The following is a 22,698-nucleotide window of genomic DNA, read 5'->3' as shown; positions in this document are numbered from 1 at the left end:
TGAATGCGTAACTATATGATCGTACTGTGAACAGTTGATTGTACACCATGGATGACTGTATGGTATGTGAATATATTTCAATAAAACTGAATTTAATTAAAAAAATAAAATAAAACAGCTTCCCAAACTACAATATGAATGAACCATGGATGAACCAATATGTTGAGTAAAAAAAGCCAGACACAGAAAGACAACTGTGCCAGTTTGAATGTATTATGTCCCCCAAACGCCATTATCTTTGATGTAATCTTGTGTGGGCAGACGTTATCAGGGTTGATCAGATTGTAATTCTTTGAGTGCTTCTATGGAATGCACCCCACCCAGCTGTGGGTGATGACCCTGATTGGGTAATTTCCATGGAGGTGTTGCTCACCCATCCAGGGTGGGTTTAAGTTGATCAGTGGAGCCATATAAATGAGCTGACATAACAGAAGGAACTCAGCGCAGCTGTGAGTGATGTTTTGAAGAGGAGCAAGCTTGCTAGAGAGGAATGTCCTGGGAGAAAGCCATTTTGAAACTAGAACTTTGGAGCAGACACCAGCCACGTGCCTTCCCAGCTAACAGAGGTTTTCCAGACACCACTGACCATCCTCCAGTGAAGGTACCCCGATTGCTGACGTGTTACCTTGGACACTTTATGGCCTTAAGACTGTAACTGTATAGCCAAATAAACCCCCTTTTTATAAAAGCCAATCCATCTCTGGTGTTTTGCATTCTGCAGCATTAGCAAACTAGAACAACAACTATTATATGATCTCACTTATATGAAATACCTAGAATAAGCAGATTCATGGAGTCAGATAGAAGACCACAGGTTACCAGGGGCTGTGGTGGTGAGGGAGAGGGGAGGGGGAATTGTTTCTTATTGGGTACAGAGTTTCTGAATGTGGTAATGAAAAGTTGAGGTAATGGATGTTGGTGATGGTAAGAACTATTATGAATGTAATCAATACCACTGAATTGTACACTTGAAAGTGGCCAAAGTGGTTAAAATTTTGAATTGTATATATCTAACTACAACAAAAGTTAAAAAAAAAAAAACCTTCCCAAAAAGAAAATTACAGGCCCATATAATTTCAATGACAAATTTTATAAATTATTAAAGGCAAGGAATAATACTTATGATTATTAAGCTTAAAGAAACATTTTCAGAAAAATAGAAGAGGAGAGAATGTTTTCAAACTCATTTTATGAGATCAACATAATATGGATATAATCTTGATACATGTATGTTCATTTGCTTTTCAACAAAGGTGCCAATGTTATTCAAAGGGGAGAAGGGATAGTCTTTTCAACAAATGGTGGTGGGACAACTGGGTACTTTACCCCCTAATTATCTAGGTAGCTAGCTATCATCTACCTAAAGAATCTATACCTCTACCTCATACTGTACACAAAAATTATTTTGAAATTAATCATAGACCTACACTTATAAGATAAACTATAAACTTCCAAGGAAAACATAGGAGAAAATCTTTACAAACTTGAAGTAAGCAAAGATATCTTAAAGAAAGCACTAAGTATGAAAGAAAAAAATTGATAAATCGGACTTCATCAAAATTTAAAATCTCTGCCAAACAAAAGACTGAATGTTTGTCCCTAAGATCAAGAACAAGACAAGGGCCATTCTTATCACTTCTATTCAACACTGTACTAGAGTTCTAGTCAGGACAATTAAGCAAGAAAAAGAAAAAAGGCATCCAGCCTGGAAAAACAGAAATGAAACAATATTAATTTTGAGACAACATAAAATTTTATATATAGAAAAGCCTAAGGGAGAGGCGGGGCAAGATGGCAGACTGGTGAGCTGTAAGTTTTAGTTACTCCTCCAGGAAAGTAGGTAAAAAGCCAGGAACTGCGTGGACTGGACACCACAGAGCAATCTGTCTTTGGGCATACTTCATACAACACTCATGAAAATGTCGAACTGCTGAGATCAGCGAAATCTGTAAGTTTTTGCGGCCAGGGGATCCGTGCCCCTCCCTGCCAGGCTCAGTCCCATGGGAGGAGGGGCTGTCAGCTCCGGGAAGGAGAAGGGAGAACTGCAGTGGCTGCTCTTATCGGAAACTCATTCTACTGATCCAGATTCCAACCATAGATAGACTGAGACCAGACACCAGAGAATCTGAGAGCTGCCAGCCCAGCAGAGAGGAGACAGGCATAGAAAAAAAAAATAAAAATAACACGAAAAACTCCAAAATAAAAGCAGAGGATTTTTGGAGTTCTGGTGAACACAGAAAGGGGAAGGGCGGGGCTCAGGCCTTGAGGCGCATATGCAAATCCCGAAGAAAAGCTGATCTCTCTGCCCTGTGGACCTTTCCTTAATGGCTCTGGTTGCTGTGTCTATTAGCATTTCAATAACCCATTAGATCTCTGAGGAGGGCCCTTTTATTTATTTTTTTTTTCTTTTGAATCCTTTTTACTTTTTCTAAAACAATTACTCTAAGAAGCCCAATACAGAAAGATTCAAAGAATTGCAATTTGGGCACGTCAAGTCAAGAGCAGAACTAAGAGAGCTCTGAGACAAAAGGCAATAATCCAGTGGCTGAGAAAATTCACTAAACACCACAACTTCCCAAGGAAAGGGGGGTGTCCGCTCACAGCCACCATCCTGGTGGACAGGAAACACTCCTGCCCATCGCCAGCCCCATAGCCCAGAGCTGCCCCAGACAACCCAGTGTGACGGAAGTGCTTCAAATAACAGGCACACACCACAATACTGGGCGTGGACATTAGCCTTCCCTGCAACCTCAGCTGATTGTCCCAGAGCTGGGAAGGTGGAGCAGTGTGAATTAACAAAGCCCCATTCAGCCATCATTTGAGCAGACTGGGAGCCTCCCTACACAGCCCAGCAGCCCAGAACTGCCCTGGGGGGACGGCACTCACCTGTGACATAGCACAGTCATCCCTCAACAGAGGACCCGGGGTGCACAGCCTGGAAGAGGGGCCCACTTGCAAGTCTCAGGAGCCATACGCCAATACCAAAGACTTGTGGGTCAGTGGCAGAGACAAACTGTGGCAGGACTGAACTGAAGGATTAGACTATTGCAGCAGCTTTAAAACTCTAGGATCATCAGGGAGATTTGATTGTTAGGGCCACCCCCCCTCCCCGACTGCCCAGAAACACGCCCCACATACAGGGCAGGCAACACCAACTACACACGCAAGCTTGGTACACCAATTGGGCCCCACAAGACTCACTCCCCCACTCACCAAAAAGGCTAAGCAGGGGAGAACTGGCTTGTGCAGAACAGGTGGCTCGTGGACGCCACCTGCTGGTTAGTTAGAGAAAGTGTACTCCATGAAGCTGTAGATCTGATAAATTAGAGATAAGGACTTCAATAGGTCTACAAACCCTAAAAGAACCCTATCAAGTTCAGCAAATGCCACGAGGCCAAAAACAACAGAAAATTATAAAGCATATGAAAAAACCAGACGATATGGATAACCAAAGCCCAAGCACCCAAATCAAAAGACCAGAAGAGACACAGCACATAGAGCAGCTACTCAAAGAACTAAAGATAAACAATGAGACCATAGTACGGGATATGAAGGAAATCAAGAAGACTCTAGAAGAGCATAAAGAAGACATTGCAAGACTAAATACAAAAATGGATGATCTTATGGAAATTAAAGAAACTGTTGACCAAATTAAAAAGATTCTGGACACTCATAGTACAAGACTAGAGGAAGTTGAACAACGAATCAGTGACCTGGAAGATGACAGAAGGGAAAATGAAAGCATAAAAGAAAGAATGGGGAAAAAAAATTGAAAAAATCGAAATGGACCTCAGGGATATGATAGATGATATGAAACATCCAAATATAAGACTCATTGGTGTCCCAGAAGGGGAAGAAAAGGGTAAAGGTCTAGGAAGAGTATTCAAAGAAATTGTTGGGGAAAACTTCCCAAATCTTCTAAACAACATAAATACACAAATCATAAATGCTCAGCGAACTCCAAATAGAATAAATCCAAATAAACCCACTCCGAGACATATACTGATCACACTGTCAAACACAGAAGAGAAGGAGCAAGTTCTGAAAGCAGCAAGAGAAAAGCAATTCACCACATACAAAGGAAACAGCATAAGACTAAGTAGTGACTACTCAGCAGCCACCATGGAGGCAAGAAGGCAGTGGCACGATATATTTAAAATTCTGAGTGAGAAAAATTTCCAGCCAAGAATACTTTATCCAGCAAAGCTCTCCTTCAAATTTGAGGGAGAGCTTAAATTTTTCACAGACAAACAAATGCTGAGAGAATTTGCTAACAAGAGACCTGCCCTACTGGAGATACTAAAGGGAGCCCTACAGACAGAGAAACAAAGACAGGACAGAGAGACTTGGAGAAAGGTTCAGTACTAAAGAGATTCGGTATGGGTACAATAAAGGATATTAATAGAGAGAGGGAAAAATATGGCAAACATAAACCAAAGGATAAGATGGCTGATTCAAGAAATGCCTTCACGGTTTTAACGTTGAATGTAAATGGATTAAACTCCCCAATTAAAAGATATAGATTCACAGAATGGATCAAAAAAAATGAACCATCAATATGTTGCATACAAGAGACTCATCTTAGACACAGGGACACAAAGAAACTGAAAGTGAAAGGATGGAAAAAATATTTCATGCAAGCTACAGCCAAAAGAAAGCAGGTGTAGCAATATTAATCTCAGATAAAATAGACTTCAAATGCAGGGATGTTTTGAGAGACAGAGAAGGCCACTACATACTAATAAAAGGGGCAATTCAGCAAGAAGAAATAACAATCGTAAATGTCTATGCACCCAATCAAGGTGCCACAAAATACATGAGAGAAACACTGGCAAAACTAAAGGAAGCAATTGATGTTTCCATAATAATTGTGGGAGACTTCAACACATCACTCTCTCCTATAGATAGATCAACCAGACAGAAGACCAATAAGGAAATTGAAAACCTAAACAATCTGATAAATGAATTAGATTTAACAGACATATACAGGACATTACATCCCAAATCACCAGGATACACATACTCTTCTAGTGCTCATGGAACTTTCTCCAGAATAGATCATATGCTGGGACATAAAACAAGCCTCAATAAATTTAAAAAGATTGAAATTATTCAAAGCACATTCTCTGACCACAATGGAATACAATTAGAAGTCAATAACCATCAGAGACTTAGAAAATTCACAAATACCTGGAGGTTAAACAACACACTCCTAAACAATCAGTGGGTTAAAGAAGAAATAGCAAGAGAAATTGCTAAATATATAGAGACGAATGAAAATGAGAACACAACATACCAAAACCTATGGGATGCAGCAAAAGCAGTGCTAAGGGGGAAATTTATAGCACTAAACGCATATATTAAAAAGGAAGAAAGAGCCAAAATCAAAGAACTAATGGATCAACTGAAGAAGCTAGAAAATGAACAGCAAACCAATCCTAAACCAAGTACAAGAAAAGAAATAACAAGGATTAAAGCAGAAATAAATGACATAGAGAACAAAAAAACAATAGAGAGGATAAATATCACCAAAAGTTGGTTCTTTGAGAAGATCAACAAGATTGACAAGCCCCTAGCTAGACTGACAAAATCAAAAAGAGAGAAGACCCATATAAACAAAATAATGAATGAAAAAGGTGACATAACTGCAGATCCTGAAGAAATTAAAAAAATTATAAGAGGATATTATGAACAACTGTATGGCAACAAACTGGATAATGTAAAAGAAATGGACAATTTCCTGGAAACATATGAACAACCTAGACTGACCAGAGAAGAAATAGAAGACCTCAACCAACCCATCACAAGCAAAGAGATCCAATCAGTCATCAAAAATCTTCCCACAAATAAATGCCCAGGGCCAGATGGATTCACAGGGGAATTCTACCAAACTTTCCAGAAAGAACTGACACCAATCTTACTCAAACTCTTTTAAAACATTGAAAAAAATGGAACACTACCTAACTCATTTTATGAAGCTAACATCAATCTAATACCAAAACCAGGCAAAGATGCTACAAAAAAGGAAAACTACCGGCCAATCTCCCTAATGAATATAGATGCAAAAATCCTCAACAAAATACTTGCAAATCGAATCCAAAGACACATTTGAAAAAATCATACACCATGACCAAGTGGGGTTCATTCCAGGCATGCAAGGATGGTTCAACATAAGAAAAACAATCAATGTATTACAACACATTAAAAACTCGAAAGGGAAAAATCAATTGATCATCTCAATAGATGCTGAAAAAGCATTTGACAAAATCCAACATCCCTTTTTGATAAAAACACTTCAAAAGGTAGGAATTGAAGGAAACTTCCTCAACATGATAAAGAGCATATATGAAAAACCCACAGCCAGCATAGTACTCAATGGTGAGAGACTGAAAGCCTTCCCTCTAAGATCAGGAACAAGACAAGGATGCCCGCTGTCACCACTGTTATTCAACATTGTGCTGGAAGTGCTAGCCAGGGCAATCCGGCAAGACAAAGAAATAAAAGGCATCCAAATTGGAAAAGAAGAAGTAAAACTGTCATTGTTTGCAGATGATATGATCTTATATCTAGAAAACCCTGAGAAATCAACGATACAGCTACTAGAGCTAATAAACAAATTTAGCAAAGTAGCGGGATACAAGATTAATGCACATAAGTCAGTAATGTTTCTATATGCTAGAAATGAACAAACTGAAGAGACACTCAAGAAAAAGATACCATTTTCAATATCAACTAAAAAAATCAAGTACCTAGGAATCAACTTAACCAAAGATGTAAAAGACCTATACAAAGAAAACTACATAACTCTACTAAAAGAAATAGAAGGGGACCTTAAAAGATGGAAAAATATTCCATGTTCATGGATAGGAAGGCTAAATGTCATTAAGATGTCAATTCTACCCAAACTCATCTACAGATTCAATGCAATCCCAATCAAAATTCCAACAACCTACTTTGCAGACTTGGAAAAGCTAGTTATCAAATTTATTTGGGAAGGGAAGATGCCTCGAATTGCTAAAGACACCCTAAAAAAGAAAAACGAAGTGGGAGGACTTATACTCCCTGACTTTGAAGCTTATTATAAAGCCACAGTTGCCAAAACAGCATGGTACTGGCACAAAGACAGACATATAGATCAATGGAATCGAATTGAGAATTCAGAGATAGACCCTCAGATCTATGGCCGACTGATCTTTGATAAGGCCCCCAAAGTCACTGAACTGAGCCATAATGGTCTTTTCAACAAATGGGGCTGGGAGAGTTGGATATCCATATCCAAAAGAATGAAAGAGGACCCCTACCTCACCCCCTACACAAAAATTAACTCAAATGGACCAAAGATCTCAATATAAAAGAAAGTACCATAAAACTCCTAGAAGATAATGTAGGAAAACATCTTCAAGACCTTGTATTAGGCGGCCACTTCCTAGACTTTACACCCAAAGCACAAGCAACAAAAGAGAAAATAGATAAATGGGAACTCCTCAAGCTTAGAAGTTTCTGCACCTCAAAGGAATTTCTCAAAAAGGTAAAGAGGCAGCCAACTCAATGGGAAAAAATTTTTGGAAACCATGTATCTGACAAAAGACTGATATCTTGCATATACAAAGAAATCCTACAACTCAATGACAATCGTACAGACAGCCCAATTATAAAATGGGCAAAAGATATGAAAAGACAGTTCTCTGAAGAGGAAATACAAATGGCCAAGAAACACATGAAAAAATGTTCAGCTTCACTAGCTATTAGAGAGATGCAAATTAAGACCACAATGAGATACCATCTAACACCGGTTAGAATGGCTGCCATTAAACAAACAGGGAATTACAAATGCTGGAGGGGATGTGGAGAAATTGGAACTCTTATTCACTGTTGGTGGGACTGTATAATGGTTCAGCCACTCTGGAAGTCAGTCTGGCAGTTCCTTAGAAAACTAGATATAGAGCTACCATTCGATCCAGCGATTGCACTTCTCGGTATATACCCGGAAGATCGGAAAGCAGTGACACGAACAGATATCTGCACGCCAATGTTCATAGCAGCATTATTCACAATTGCCAAGAGATGGAAACAACCCAATTGTCCTTCAACAGATGAGTGGATAAATAAAATGTGGTATATACACACTATGGAATACTACGCGGCAGTAAGAAGGAACGATCTGGTGAAACATATGACAACATGGATGAACCTTAAAGACATAATGCTGAGCGAAATAAGCCAGGCACAAAAAGAGAAATATTATATGCTACCACTAATGTAAACTTTGAAAAATGTAAAACAAATGGTTTATAATGTAGAATGTAGGGGAACTAGCAGTAGAGAGTAATTAAGGAAGGGGGAACAATAATCCAAGAAGAACAGATAAGCTATTTAACGTTCTGGGGATGCCCAGAAATGACTATGGTCTGTTAATTTCTGATGGATATAGTAGGAACAAGTTCACAGAAATGTTGCTATATTAGGTAACTTTCTTGGGGTAAAGTAGGAACATGTTGGAAGTTAAGCAGTTATCTTAGGTTAGTTGTCTTTTTCTTACTCCCTTGTTATGGTCTCTTTGAAATGTTCTTTTATTGTATGTTTGTTTTCTTTTTAACTTTTTTTTTCATACAGTTGATTTAAAAAAAGAAGGGAAAGTTAAAAAAAAAAAAAGAAAAAAGAAAAACAAGGAAAAAAAAAAAAAAAGATGTAGTGCCCCCTTGAGGAGCCTGTGGAGAATGCAGGGGTATTCGCCTACCCCACCTCCATGGTTGCTAACATGACCACAGACATAGGGGACTGGTGGTTTGATGGGTTGAGCCCTCTACCATAAGTTTTACCCTTGGGAAGACGGTTGCTGCAAAGGAGAGGCTAGGCCTCCCTATATTTGTGCCTAAGAGTCTCCTCCTGAATGCCTCTTTGTTGCTCAGATGTGGCCCTCTCTCTCTGGCTAAGCCAACTTGAAAGGTGACATCACTGCCCTCCCCCCTACGTGGGATCAGACACCCAGGGGAGTGAATCTCCCTGGCAACGTAGAATATGACTCCCGGGGAGGAATGTAGACCCGGCATCGTGGGACGGAGAACATCTTCTTGACCAAAAGGGGGATGTGAAAGGAAATGAAATAAGCTTCAGTGGCAGAGAGATTCCAAAAGGAGCCGAGAGGTCACTCTGGTGGGCACTCTTACGCACACTTTAGACAACCCTTTTTAAGTTCTAAAGAATTGGGGTGGCTGGTGGTGGATACCTGAAACTATCAAACTACAACCCAGAACCCATGAATCTCGAAGACAGTTGTATAAAAATGTAGCTTATGAGGGGTGACAATGGGATTGGGAAAGCCAAAAGGACCAAACTCCACTTTGTCTAGTTTATGGATGGATGTGTAGAAAAGTAGGGGAAGGAAACAAACAGACAAAGGTACCCAGTGTTCTTTTTTACTTCAATTGCTCTTTTTCACTCTAATTATTATTCTTGTTATTTTTGTGTGTGTGCTAATGAAGGTGTCAGGGATTGATTTAGGTGATGAATGTACAACTATGTAATGGTACTGTAAACAATCGAAAGTACAATTTGTTTTGTATGACTGCGTGGTATGTGAATATATCTCAATAAAATGATGATTAAAAAAAAAAAAAGAAAATATAGGAGGAAGAATAGTCTAAGGGGAGAGGTAGGAATTTGATTTTGGGTGTGTTGATTTTGAGGTGCCTATGGGACATCCAGGTGGAGCTGTTGTGTAGGCATATGTGGATCCAGAGCTCAGAAAACTGGACGTATCCACAAGCAACCTCACTTCAGCAAGATATGTAGTATTGATATTTCTTCTATATATATACCATAATTCTCCTGACTAGGATAAATCTCCCTGATATTCTCTTTTGCCCAAGGATACACAGACACTTACTCATCTGTGTAACTTTGGACAAGTAAAAATAAAAACAAAACACCCAGTTTCTCAATTTTCTCATCTATAAAATGATGATAAAGAACCTATATTATAGCATTGTTATGAGAATTAAATGAGGTAACATATATTAATTGCTAAGAATGGTGCATGGCACATAGTAAGTACTCAATAAACAATTAACAATTACTATTAAAAAAAAAAAAGAAAAGCCTAAGGAATCCACTAAAAACATTACCAGGACTAACAAATCAGTTAAGCATGGTGGCAGGATAAGAGATCAACATCAAAAATCGATCATATTTCTATACACTGGCAATGAACAATCTGAATAAAATTAAGAAAACAGTTCCATAAACAACAGCATCAAAAGAATAAAATACTTAGGAGTAAATTTAACAAAAGAAAAAAATTTCACCATTTCAGAAAAATAGTAAAACAAATTTCGATAACACTCTGATCAATGTGTCATTTTAATCATCACTACAGTGAATTAACTTTGCTTCCCATATAATAAGACAAGAAAGGGGCAAGAAGGCACTTAGAAATGACCTGTATCTTGAGTGTGGTGGTGGTAATGTGACTGTACTAATTTATCAAAAACTTGAGATCTGTGCATTTCACTGTGTGCAAATTTTACCTAGAATTATTTTTTTTAATCTTAAAAAGTGATTGATCTGAGGAGTGACAAAAGTGGAAGGAGAAAGATGATCATGGGGCTAAGCCTTTCATTACAAGTCCTTCAGTGCTTAAATTTTTTTTAAGCTACCGTATAAATTATTTTAAATATTTTAAGTTTTGAAAAATAAAACATATGCAAATGGAAGCTTCTTATTATCATTGCTACATGGAAGACAGAAGATTAGAAGAATTCTTCTGTTTGGGATGGTATCATTTAGTATCACAGTGTGACTCCCCCCACCCCACTCCCACCTTGTGTTCCAGCAGATCACTGGTCCAGGGAGACCATCTGGGGGTCTAGAGGCAGGTTTTCAAGGCATAAGGAGACCTGCTTCTGAAAGCCACACTAGAAATGAAGTTGTAATCATTTATTCCCTATCGTGGGGCTACTGTACCAAACACATAATCTCTGAAAAAATGAAAGTCAGAACCTCAAAAGCTTCAATCGTTGAATGCTAAAGCTTATTTGCATATCAAAATTGCCTCAAGACAGTAAGCAGAATTAGAAATTTAAGGAACTACAGTAGAAAAGAAAGAAAGAAGTAGGACAAATGAGCAAAAGTATATAGTACTCCCCTCCATCACCAAAACCTATTTTCCACTTTAAATCAACCACCCTGCAACATTCATGAAGAGCAAGACAAAATATCATGGCTATTGGATTCTGATAATATGATTGCCACAAATCTGTTTATTAACTCAATAATAAACCTTTTTCATTAAAAAATACATATCTGTACAGCATTACTCCCTCTAGTGGATCTAAAAAATAACCATATTTAGAACTATTTCACCTTTTTGAGAACAATAGAGAAACTTCCGTAACAATCACTCTGATCAGTGGTTGTTTCAACAGTCACTCTAGGATATTAATTTTGCTTTCCTTTATGGCATGCTTTTTGTCCAAATCCTCTCCCCTAAGAAAAATGTAGTTCACATTCAGCTGAACAATTAACCATTCAGATGTCAAGAAACTATAGACATTTCAAACAATACTTACTTGCAAGGATAAAATTTGAAAACTATAGAAGGAAGCATTATGGTTATTATAAAACATAAATATTTAAAGACATTCACAGTCACTTTCAAGTAAAGCATAACTTGCAGAACCATTTCAGCAGCTTATTCTGCCACATGTCACTGTAAAGTACTCAAAACTGGGTTAGTAATCATTCTTTGATATTGTTTGATACTGCAAGTTTTGATAATCATTCTTTGATATTGCAAGTTTCATATCTGCTCACTTTATAAAGTAAAATCTCAAATATCTGAGAATTCATTAGACTTTCAAATCCCAAATGCTGTTTAGAAGTTTTTGTGAACATTTTGTCATTCCAAGATTACATCTTGGATTGGGGGACACATATATAACATATAAGTAACCAAACAACAAGTTTTGGTTGGCATGACTTTCGTTCTCAGGCCACCGCGTTGAACGAGTTAGATGCTATTACTAGAGAACAGGCGCTTTAAAGGGAGCAAAGAGACTAGCACCTCTGTAGTTCAGACCAAATGAAATTTTAATAATTAGACAGCAAGCCCTGTTATTAGAGGATTTGGGACTAGTTTTACTGCTGTGAATAAATGAACAGAGTTTCATGTACCTTATCAAAATGAAAAATTGAAATGGCAACACCTCCTAGGAGTGTAGGCTCTTACACAAGTGAATTTAGGTAAAATATTGATGACAAGATTTCATTTGCCTAGTAAGTAACATTTATCGGCAAGCAGAGAGATACATTTCCCACCAAAATCCAATGCCACTGCCATCAACAACACCACAGAGGCTCAGCTACCTAAAATGGAAATGAAAATATAATGTATGGAAATATTCTCTTAGAAAATCTCCTTAAGGCTTCACATGTATTAATGTATTAGTTTGCAAACATTAAGATCAAAGCCAAAGCAACAAATACATCCTAAAAAGTTTTTCGTCAGATTTTTTATTAACGATATACAAGTAGTAGGGCATAAAAAATTAATAGGCTCAAGCCTTGAAATGTCAAACCCAATGATCTCTAGCCATGCTCACCTCCTTTGCTTTTTGTTTCAGTCTTGCTGGCTCTGGGTCTTCTTGCCTTGAGGGACTCTACATGGTTAAGAAAAAGGAGAAAGAAAGGTTAACAGATGGTTTAAGAACCCCTCATCTGTTGCAGTAAGTTAAAAAATAGCAAAGGAGGGAGAATAGGATCGAAGGTGTCAAAAATGCAAGGCCTAAATTCATAGAGGTGTCATTTCAAGCCTTTAGGCTTACCCAATAAACTGCTAACTACTCAGATTTAAGTAAAATCTACTGTAGGTTTTAAAATTCACCCCAATTTACTTACATTATTGCTGACTCTTACATTGAAAAATCAGTTTCTATTCTTTTTCAAACTTTTTATTGTAGTAACATACACACACCTCAATATTTCCCATTTTAACCACTTTTGAATATACAATTCAATAGTATTAATTATATTCACAATATTGTGCTACCATCACCAATATCTAGTGCCCCAACTTTTACATCACTTTGATCAGAAACTCTGCACCCATTTAGCAATAACTGCCTCCCCTTATCTGAACTAAAATGAACTGTCTCTATGAAATTTGCTTCTTCAGGCTGAACACTGAGTCTTTCCATTTTCGATATGATTCTATGATTCATATGATTCGATGATCACATGATTCTATGCCTTCCGTATAATTCTATGCTCCCAAATCTTTTATTTCCAGGAAGCACAACTAATTTGACAGAGAAGCAGACACTATAAAGCAGAAAAGGAAATGTGCATAATGCACATTTTCTACTTCCTAGACCTGAAAATATGCTGTGCTGCCAAACTTTCAGTCCCCCAAATCTTGGACAATGAAATCAATCCTTAATTCCTAACAGATCTTTGCACAACGTGTATCGCAGAAATGTGTGGGCGACGTGAGACAGGACTCCATCCTGCCATGCTGTGAAAAATGTGCTGATAATACTATGGGTTTAAAGAGCCATGTGAAGAAAAAAATAAAAATGAAAAATATTTTATTTGAAATAGCAAGGAAAAGTTTGCCTGTTTCTAGTCTATACTTAGTAGCAACACATTTTAAACAGACAGAATTAAAATGCATCTATTTAAAAAGAGAACAGCAGAGACCAATATCAGAGGACTCTGAACCGGGACACTAACCACCAATGCAGAGCTGTAACAGGAGAGGAGCCAGCTTCACTGTTTACAGAATTAGCCTCCTGGAGCTGACCTCATGGGGGCCCTGAGTTGCCCCTTGATGGTCACCAGGACCTGTCCCCAGTCCCAGCTGCAGCGGCCAGCCCCTTCCCACCAAGCCTACAGCTGTCCCATGGCATCTTTTTTTTTCCCCCTGTGGCAGCTTTTGACACTGAAACAGCCTACACTGTCTAGCTTTTCCTTCTTTGGATAATCTGCACTAGATTCTCCTGGTTACAGTAAGATGTGCCAATAGGTCTCATCACTCCCTCCTGCTTGCCATCACCAAAGTCTCCTTCTTCACTGGGGAGAGAGGCATAAGGTGGAGAAGCATATGAAGGCAGAAAAAATGTGCAGCAACAAGAATCACTATAATTCCCGGATTTTTTGTGTGTGTATGTGAGGAACTGGGTGCATTGGTGTGTCATTACCCAAGAAGGGAAAAATCAGGGAAGTATATAGGGACAACTCAAGAGTTTGTTTGGGGACACATGAAACTTGCTATAGCATTAGCCAGGAGAAGATGTCAAGTGGGCAGTTGTAGGAACTCAGAGAAGAGGGCCTGACTGGAGATAAAACATTTGGGAATCATCATTTACATGAAATTTCAGAATAGATAAGTCCATAGAAACGGAACCCAGACTAGTGGTTGCCAGGGGCTAGGGGGAGGGGAGAATGGGAAGTGACTGCTTAATGGTTACAGGTTTCCTTTTGGGGTGAGGAAAAGATCTTGGAACTACATGGGGGTGAGGGATGCACAACATCGTGAACGTAATTAATACCTCTGAACTGTATTCTTGGAAGTGGTTGAAATGGGAATTGTTATGCTGTATATATGTTACCACAATAAAAACTGATTAAAAAAAACAAAAACATTGCGAATGTACTAAATGCAATTGTATACTTTAAAATGGTTAATGGCTAATTTTAGGTTATGTGACTTTTACGTCAATGAAATGAAAGGAAAAAGGAAAAATGTGAGAATCATTGGCGTGGAGATGATTTAAAGTCACGGGGCTGAATGAGATCTTCAACTGCCTGGGATTGGACAGAGATGAGAAATCAGAATGGAACCCAGGGGCACTCTAACACCTGGGTGTCAAGGAGAGAGAGGCTGGCCACGGGCCAAGGAGGCTGAGAAGGAGCAACCAGAGAGGAAAGAGAAACACCAGGAGAGTCCCCGGGTTCAAGTGAAGGCTGTTTAAAAAGGAGATGGCGAGAATGTGTCAATCTGCTGGGAGCTTAAGTAGCATGAGCACCAAGTATGAACCACTGGATTTGACAAGGAGCAGGTCACTGGTGACCTTCTAAGATACATTTCAGAGGCATGGTGGGGACAAAAGACTCAATATAGGAGTTTAAAGAGAAAATTAGGGGAGGAAATGGAAACAGAATGTCTACACAACTCTTGAGGAGTGTTCCAATCAAGGGGCTCAGGAAAATGTGCTTGTTGATGGGGAGATGTAGGGACAAGAAGTGTTTTGAAGATAGAGAGAAGGGAGAGAGATTTTATTTTGAAGGGAGACAGTGAAGCATAATTTTATGCTCCTGGGAGAAAAATGCAGTTGAGAGAAGAATTGATGGGTGGGAGAAAGAAGGATGGTTGTGGGCACAAAATCCCTGAATAGGAGAAAGGATGGAATGCAATGTGAGGGTGGGAACAGAGTCAGGGAAGCTGGTGGGAATGATTTGATACTGGGAGATGAGATGGTTCTCATGTTATCGCTTTTATTTTCTCATTGAAATAAGAAGCACAGTCATCATCTGTGCATGGGAAGAGACTGGGGGTTGGAGACTGGAGGAGAGAAAAGAAGGCTTGAAGTGGTGTTCTTGGGGAGTGGCCAAGTGAACCAAAAGGGGAAATGGATTTGTATTGCTGAGCTGTGCAAGGGCCCACATGAGGTTCCTCGACATAAAATTAAAATAGGGGCACGTTAGCATAGGCTTGGTGGAGTAGGAGAGGCAAGGGAGTTAGGAGTGTTCACCCTAGACAGGTATGTTTCTAGTTACCTGAAAAGGACCAGAAAGATTTACATCAAATGGGAAAAAGAGATTGTCTCCAGCAAGTGGAAGTATGTGTAATCTTTGCTAACTCCTTTATATTTTTCAGGATTTTCTAAAGTTTTTGCAAAAAGTATATAGTTCGTTTTATAAACAATAAAAACAAGAAAGCTGCTTCAAAAACAGAAATAAAAAATTTAAAACCGGCAAAATGAGATTTTGTTAGGAAAGAAAGCAACTAACCCAGTTTCCTGTAGAAAAACTGCTGCCCTAAATTTGGATGCTTCCTTGACTATTAATTTGGATATTAATGATAAACTTTCCATGAACAGGAAAAATACTAATGAATCACATGGGAAAACAAACAGAAGCACAATAGTGCCTGGAAAACAGACCAAAGACCAATCTGCAAAGCTACTTGAAACATAAAAGGAAGTCTGAACAGGACATGCGTGTCCTCTTCAGAGATTTCCAGGTGAAATGGTTAGAGATAATTTTCCAGCTGTCATTAGAAAGTGGTGTAAAGTGAGAAAATTCTCGACCAGATCCACGTATGAAATAAATTAGCAAAAGATGAGGCAAGCCTTGGAAAAGGTGATAATACTTACTCAGAAACCCATGCAAGGGTTGCATCTATTTGCAGTTTGTGTGAAGCCCAGCTCTGCAATACAGAGGCTAGGAAAGATGGGCCCCCACGGACCGTTCCTTGCCACACGGTGGACTAGCTCATCAGGCTGCGATTTGGGAGGGGGCAGGGGGTGCCTCCAGCTTTCTGGGCTCCAAAGCCCAGTGAGGAGTGGGAGTCCCACTTACTCTGGGCATCCACTCCAGCTGGTGGCTGGTGCTCTCGAAAGTCCCTCTGTCAGCCTCAGTGTTCTGGGGACTCAGTGTCTACAAGCTTGGTCAAGTTTGTCAAGAAGAATCAACCTGTGGGCTCAGAAAGAAAACACCTGATATGTTTACACAAATACACCATAGTTTAGTTTGTTTTCACTAGATCCTGGCTTTAAGTTCTTGTTGGAAGACGTGGTGAAGGTTCTTAGCTGTAAGCTCCTTCACCTCCTCCCACTTTAAATTTTGAGAATAATAAATTACCGTGAAATTAATTTAGCTTTACTGTTAGACTTTTACTATGAGTCCTGAGCCAAGGACATTTTTATGTTAAAGTCTTTGTAGATGTAACATTCTGTGTGCCTGAAGTACCTCTGTGTATAATACTGATATTGAAAAAATCTATTAATATTTTGTAAAATGACATGTCTGGGGTGACATTTTGGCTATTACTGGGGGGAAAACATAATTCTACAAAATGTTCAGAATTCTTCTGGGTGGATTGCACAAGCCTGGCAGATACAATGACCCCAGGAAGTAGAGGTCTTCATGAATGGGAAACTATTGTTTGAAAAAGATAATTTCTGATATTATTGGAAAATGGGGGGGGGGGTGGATCTTAAGACTCTCCATTTAAAAAAAAACACTTTTCTCAGTACTTTGTTTTTTAGTGAGGAAAAAATTAACTCCTAGAGCCACTCCAATTGGCACAAAGATCCTATATCAGGGTTTCTCTCTGAGATTTTGTTATAATAGGCTTCAGCACATTCTAGAATGATTGATTATTTCAGACACTTGCCAACTTTATGAGGTTGGTAAAAGTAAGGAAGAATTCTGCTTTGCCTGACCTCATTTGAGAAAGGCAATACACATTATTTTAGAGTTTGAAACCCAGAGTATTCATGCTTTAATCTTTCAATACCCACCCACCCCCCTTCCAGGGCACCCTCAGCTTTCATCAGTGATTTTCTCATAGCCATGCCTCTTATAGTTTTATACTTTTAAAAAAGGTAATACTGGAAGAGTTTAAGGCATTGGTATCCATTTTTCCATTAAAGAAAGTGTCAAAAATTCCTGATGCTGTGCTACAGAGTCACTACCATGCTAACAGTTTCCATTTTTAAAAACCCATTTTGCCCATTCTGATGACATTAAAACTTCACCCAAGGCACTACTACCTTATAACTTCTATTTTTAATTAAAGAAGTTAAATTGGCAACAGAAAACACTTTGCTTTCAGATTAGCTTTGTTAATAGAAAGTGAAAGTTAAAAAGCAGTGTACTTGTGAATAAAATCTAACTCTAAACTCCAATGTCACCTTTATCTCATTAAAGCATTAAGTTACATGTCTAAACTTATGATAATCTTAAAAGGAACAAGGAAAGATGAAAATATTTAAAAACCAACTATTTTTTTTAAATTCAGTTTTATCGGGATATATTCACATACCATACAGTCATCCATGGTGGACAATCAACTGTTCACAGTACCATCATATAGTTGTGCATTCATCACCCCAATCTATTTTTGAACACTTTCCTTGCACAAGAAAGAATCCAAATCAGAATAAAATATAAAAATAAAAAAGAACACCCAAATCATCCCCCCCATCCCACCCTATTTTTCATTTAGGTTTTGTCCCCATTTTTCTACTCATCCATCCATTCACTGGATAAAGGGAGTGCAATCCACAGGGTTTTCACAATCACACTGTCACCCCTTGTAATCTACATTGTTATACAATCGTCTTCAAGAGTCAAGGCTACTGGGTTAGAGTTTGGTAGTTTCAGGCATTTACTTCTAGCTATTCCAATACATTAAAACTTAAAAAGGGTCATCTATATAGTGCGTAAGAATGTCCACCAGAGTGACCTCTCGACTCCATTTGAAATCTCTCAGCCACTGAAGCTTTATTTCGTTTCATTTCACCTCCCCCTTTTGGTCAAGAAGATGTTCTCAATCCCACGATGCTGGGTCCAGATTTATCCCTGGGAGTCATATCCTGTGTTGCCAGGGAGATTTACACCCCTGGGTGTCGATCCCATGTAGTGGGGAGGGCTATGAGTTCACCTGCTGAGTTGGCTTAGCTAGAGAGAGAGGGCCACATCTGAGCAACAAAAAGGCACTCGGGGAGACTCTTAGGCACAATTATAAGCAGGTTTAGCCTCTACTTTGCAGTAACAAGCTTCATAGTGGCCAGCCCCAAAACAGAGGGCTCAGCATATCAAGCCATCAGTCCCCAGTGTTTGTGAGAACATCAGCAATAATCCAGGTGAAGAAGTCCAACACCTCCTCATCCTTCCCCAGCTCCTCAGAGGGGCCCTGAATATATATTTTTATTCTCCACCCAAATTACTTTGGGATGTGTTGCTATTTCACTCTAACCTAAACAGTTATCTCACTTCCTATTCAAATTTCCATGTAATTGTGGTGTTTGAACAAACTGACTATAGAAGTTACATTGTTTAGAAAATATGGATCCTACACCAAATTCCCTTGGTCTCACATGGATGTTGAAGTTTTAACACACAGTTAGTTTCAACCTTTACCCTTTGGCCCGATTTGCCCCAGTCCCAATCAGATTTGCTTCATTCATATTGCTAACTGAGGCCTGGGCTCTTTTTCAGCTTTTTTTTTTTTTTTTAAACAGTTGCTGTATGCGTTAATACTGACATTCATGTCTGCCGAGCTCTAGCTCTGAGTTTCAGGTGTCACACAGATACCCAATGTTCCAGAGACCAACCAGGAAAACCCAACTATTTTGGTTAACTACTAGTCTACAAACTAGAACAGATAGCTTCATTCAGTAAGGATTTCAAAATTCTAAATACACTTTGAAAAAGAGCACTTAGATTATTAGTAATGAGAGACAGCAAAAACCCCAAAAAAGTAAAATGAAAATAATTATTCTCAAAAAGAAGCATGGTAGATCCAATTTTATTAGACTTTATGAAAGGAGGGTGGAGGATTGACCATGTGGTCACTCCTCTCTCTCTCTCTCTCTCTCTCTCAAGACCATATTAAAATTGTAAGGAACTTTAAACGAAAGTGTAATTTCATGAAGACAAAGAGAATTGGAGAAGAAACACCTGTGGATGGATGTGTTGCATGTCAACAAATGTCTGGAAGACAAAGGAGTTCCAGTTCCGGTACGATGGAAAAAGTACACTCCACCCCGTCTCTCCCACTGGACGCAGCTATGAAACCTGGATAGAACGTGTGATTCAGCTACCTGAGGACTCTGAAAAGAAAACGGTAGCTTAGATGGAAAGAACACAATTTGAAGTACCAGCAAACCAATTTTATTTCCTCTGGAATCCCCCAGCCTGGATGCAGCACAGCCCAAACCTGGAATGGGCATTGGCACAGAGAAAGTTCCAGGACAAGCCTCCCTGCTCTGGCTTGAGGAGCCGGAAAGGAGTCAGTGAGCGGGAGAAATACACCTCACCCGCTGTCATATCCTCCATTCTCTCACACCCCTGTCCACAGCGACCCACAGGTGCCTAAAACGCAGAGGAAGAGGAACTTTCCTCTGTGATCAGAGGAGCCACTGTCCAACACGGAGAGAAGAATTCTTGCTTTTTCTCTCTCTCCACCCACCCGCAGGCCATGGAAAGCGTACCACAGAGTGAGATAAATAATGCTCTCTGGCCAGAGGAGATCCAGAAAGTGGAAAAAGGGAAACAGGGAAATCGAAAGTACCTGAGAGATAGTGAAGAAGGAGGATCTGGGAAAAGCAACCCTATAAAGTTATTCATGAACCACCAGGCAAACCCCTGAGTTTGTGCCTGCATGGATCTATCTCCAAACCATAGACTTTGTGAACTTAACAGAAGAGTTCACAGCCCACCAGATGGGCCACTGGTGGTGTGCACATGGGACAGATCAATAGCACTGCAAAGGCTTTGAAAATTGAGCTGACATTGTAGCTACAACCTACATATCTGGTTGGAACTTGCAGCCTGAATCCAAAGGGAAAGATAAAAGTGTAATTCATAAGACCACTATAACATAAAGGGGAAGGGCAAAAGGACCTATATGGCGCTCTATATAGTATAAGGTTTCTACATTCCACCTAAAGTAATAAAATATTAATTCTAAGTAGACTGCGAAAAGTTAAGTATGTTTATTATAATCCCAAGAGCAATGAAACTACTAAGAGATATTATCAAAAACATAGTAAATTAAAATGGAATACTAAAAAATTAAATATTACACAAATGTTTGTAGCAGCTTTATTTGTAATAGTGCAAAACTGGAATCAGCCTAGATAGTCTTCAACAGGTGAATGGTTAAACAAAGTGGTACATCCACACCATAGAATACTACTCAGCAATGAAAAGGAATGAAGGTACTGATACACACAGCAACTTGGATGAATCTCCAGAAATCATGCTAAGCAAGAAAGCCAATATCAAAAGATTGCATAAGGTATGATTCCATTTATATAACATTTTTGAAATGACAAATTTTAGAAATGGAGGAGAGATTAGTAGTTGTCAGGGATTAGGGAACGTGGAGAAAGCAAGAGGAAGGTGGGTATGGTTATAAAGGGAAACACAAGGGATCCTTGGGATTCTTGTGGTGTTGGAATTGTTCAGTGTCTTGACTGTGGTGGTGGATGTAGGAACAGACACAGGTGATAACATTGGATAGCACTTAATACTCACTCACACACACATATACACAAATGAATACAAGTGAAACTGGGGAAATCTGAATGATTGGTGAATCGTATCATTGTCAGTATCCTGGTTGTGATAATATACCATAGTTTTGCAAAATGTTACCATTGAGGGAAACTGAGAAAACTATATAAGGGAGCTCTTTGTCTAATCCTTACAACTGTATGTAAATCTACAATTAATTCAAAAAAAATTTCAATTATAAAATGTAAATGTTTAAATAACTAAAAGAAGGCAGGAAAGAGTAAATAGAGGAAAGAAAAACAGAATGAGCAAAGAGGAAACAATAAAATGGTAGGCCTAATTCATAAATATATCAATAATTACATTAAACGTAAACTATAGAAATTTAAAAGATTATATTAGAGGATAAAAAATGATCAAACTATATACTGTTTATTTAAAAAATCTCACTTTGAATATAATAATATAGATAGGCTTAAAGTAAAAGCATAGAAAAAGACCATAATAACACTAATCAAAAGAAAGCTGGAGTGGCCATATTAATATCAAACAAAGCACACTTCAGACACAAACAACTTAAAAAAAAAAATAGAGACAGAGATCAAGAGAGACATTACCTAGTGATTAAAGGATCAATTTACCAATAAACATAGCAATCACAAATGTTTATACATCTATCAACAGAGCTTCAAACTACATGAAGAAAAACTGAAAGAACTGAAAGGAGAAACAAACAAATCCACAATTACAGTTGGAGACTTTAATATTTCTATCTCAGTAACTGATAGAACTTAGAAAATCAACAAGGATATAGTAGATCAACACCATCAATCAGCTGGATCTAAATCTACATTTATAGAACACTCTACACAACACCAGCAGAATACACATTCTTTTCAAATGCACATGTAACATTCACCAAGCTAGACTATATCCTGTGTCATAAAATGCACCTTAGCCAAGTTTTAAATAATTAAAATCATACAGAATATGTTCTCTGACCATAACTGAATTCAACTAGATATCAATAAAAGAGGAGTAACAGGAAAATCTCCCCAAATACTTGGAAATTAAACAACATGCATCTAAGTAATCCACAGGTCAAAGAGAAAATCTCAAAGGAACTTAGAAAATATTTTGAACTGGAATAAAATGAACATAAATATTAAAAAATGTGTGGAATACAGTGAAAGAAGTGCTTAGACTAATGCAAAATGTTAACAATAGGGGAAACTGTGAGGGGTGGGATATGGGAATTCTATACTTTCTGCATGAATTTTTTCTGTAAGTCTACAACTAACCTAATTAAAAAATAAATAAATAAACGGAAAGAGGGAGAGGGAGAGAAGGAGAGAAAGGGAGAGAGAGAAATGCTTAGAGGGAAATCTATAGCATTAAATGAGTCCATAGAAAAATTTCAAATCAGTATAACCTTTTTAAAAAACTAGAAAA

General features: G+C 38.4%; 1 long non-coding RNA gene across 4 annotated transcripts in view; it reads right to left on the bottom strand.

Moving 5' to 3' along the window:
• Positions 1-22,698, bottom strand: part of LOC119521582 — a 317,896-nt gene that overhangs the window by 116,964 nt on the left and 178,234 nt on the right. For all 4 annotated transcript variants that reach the window (XR_005214380.1, XR_005214381.1, XR_005214378.1 and 1 more), the window contains exons 2-3: positions 16,579-16,692; positions 12,600-12,656 (exon numbers count right to left, since the gene is read on the bottom strand). This is a non-coding gene — a long non-coding RNA (uncharacterized LOC119521582). The remainder of the gene's footprint in view (positions 1-12,599; positions 12,657-16,578; positions 16,693-22,698) is intronic.

This window comes from Choloepus didactylus, chromosome 27 (genome assembly GCF_015220235.1).
Source record: "Choloepus didactylus isolate mChoDid1 chromosome 27, mChoDid1.pri, whole genome shotgun sequence".
NCBI classification, from domain to species: Eukaryota; Metazoa; Chordata; class Mammalia; order Pilosa; family Megalonychidae; genus Choloepus; species Choloepus didactylus.
Note: the sequence above shows the minus strand (reverse complement) of the source record. Positions and strands in the feature narration are given on the sequence as shown.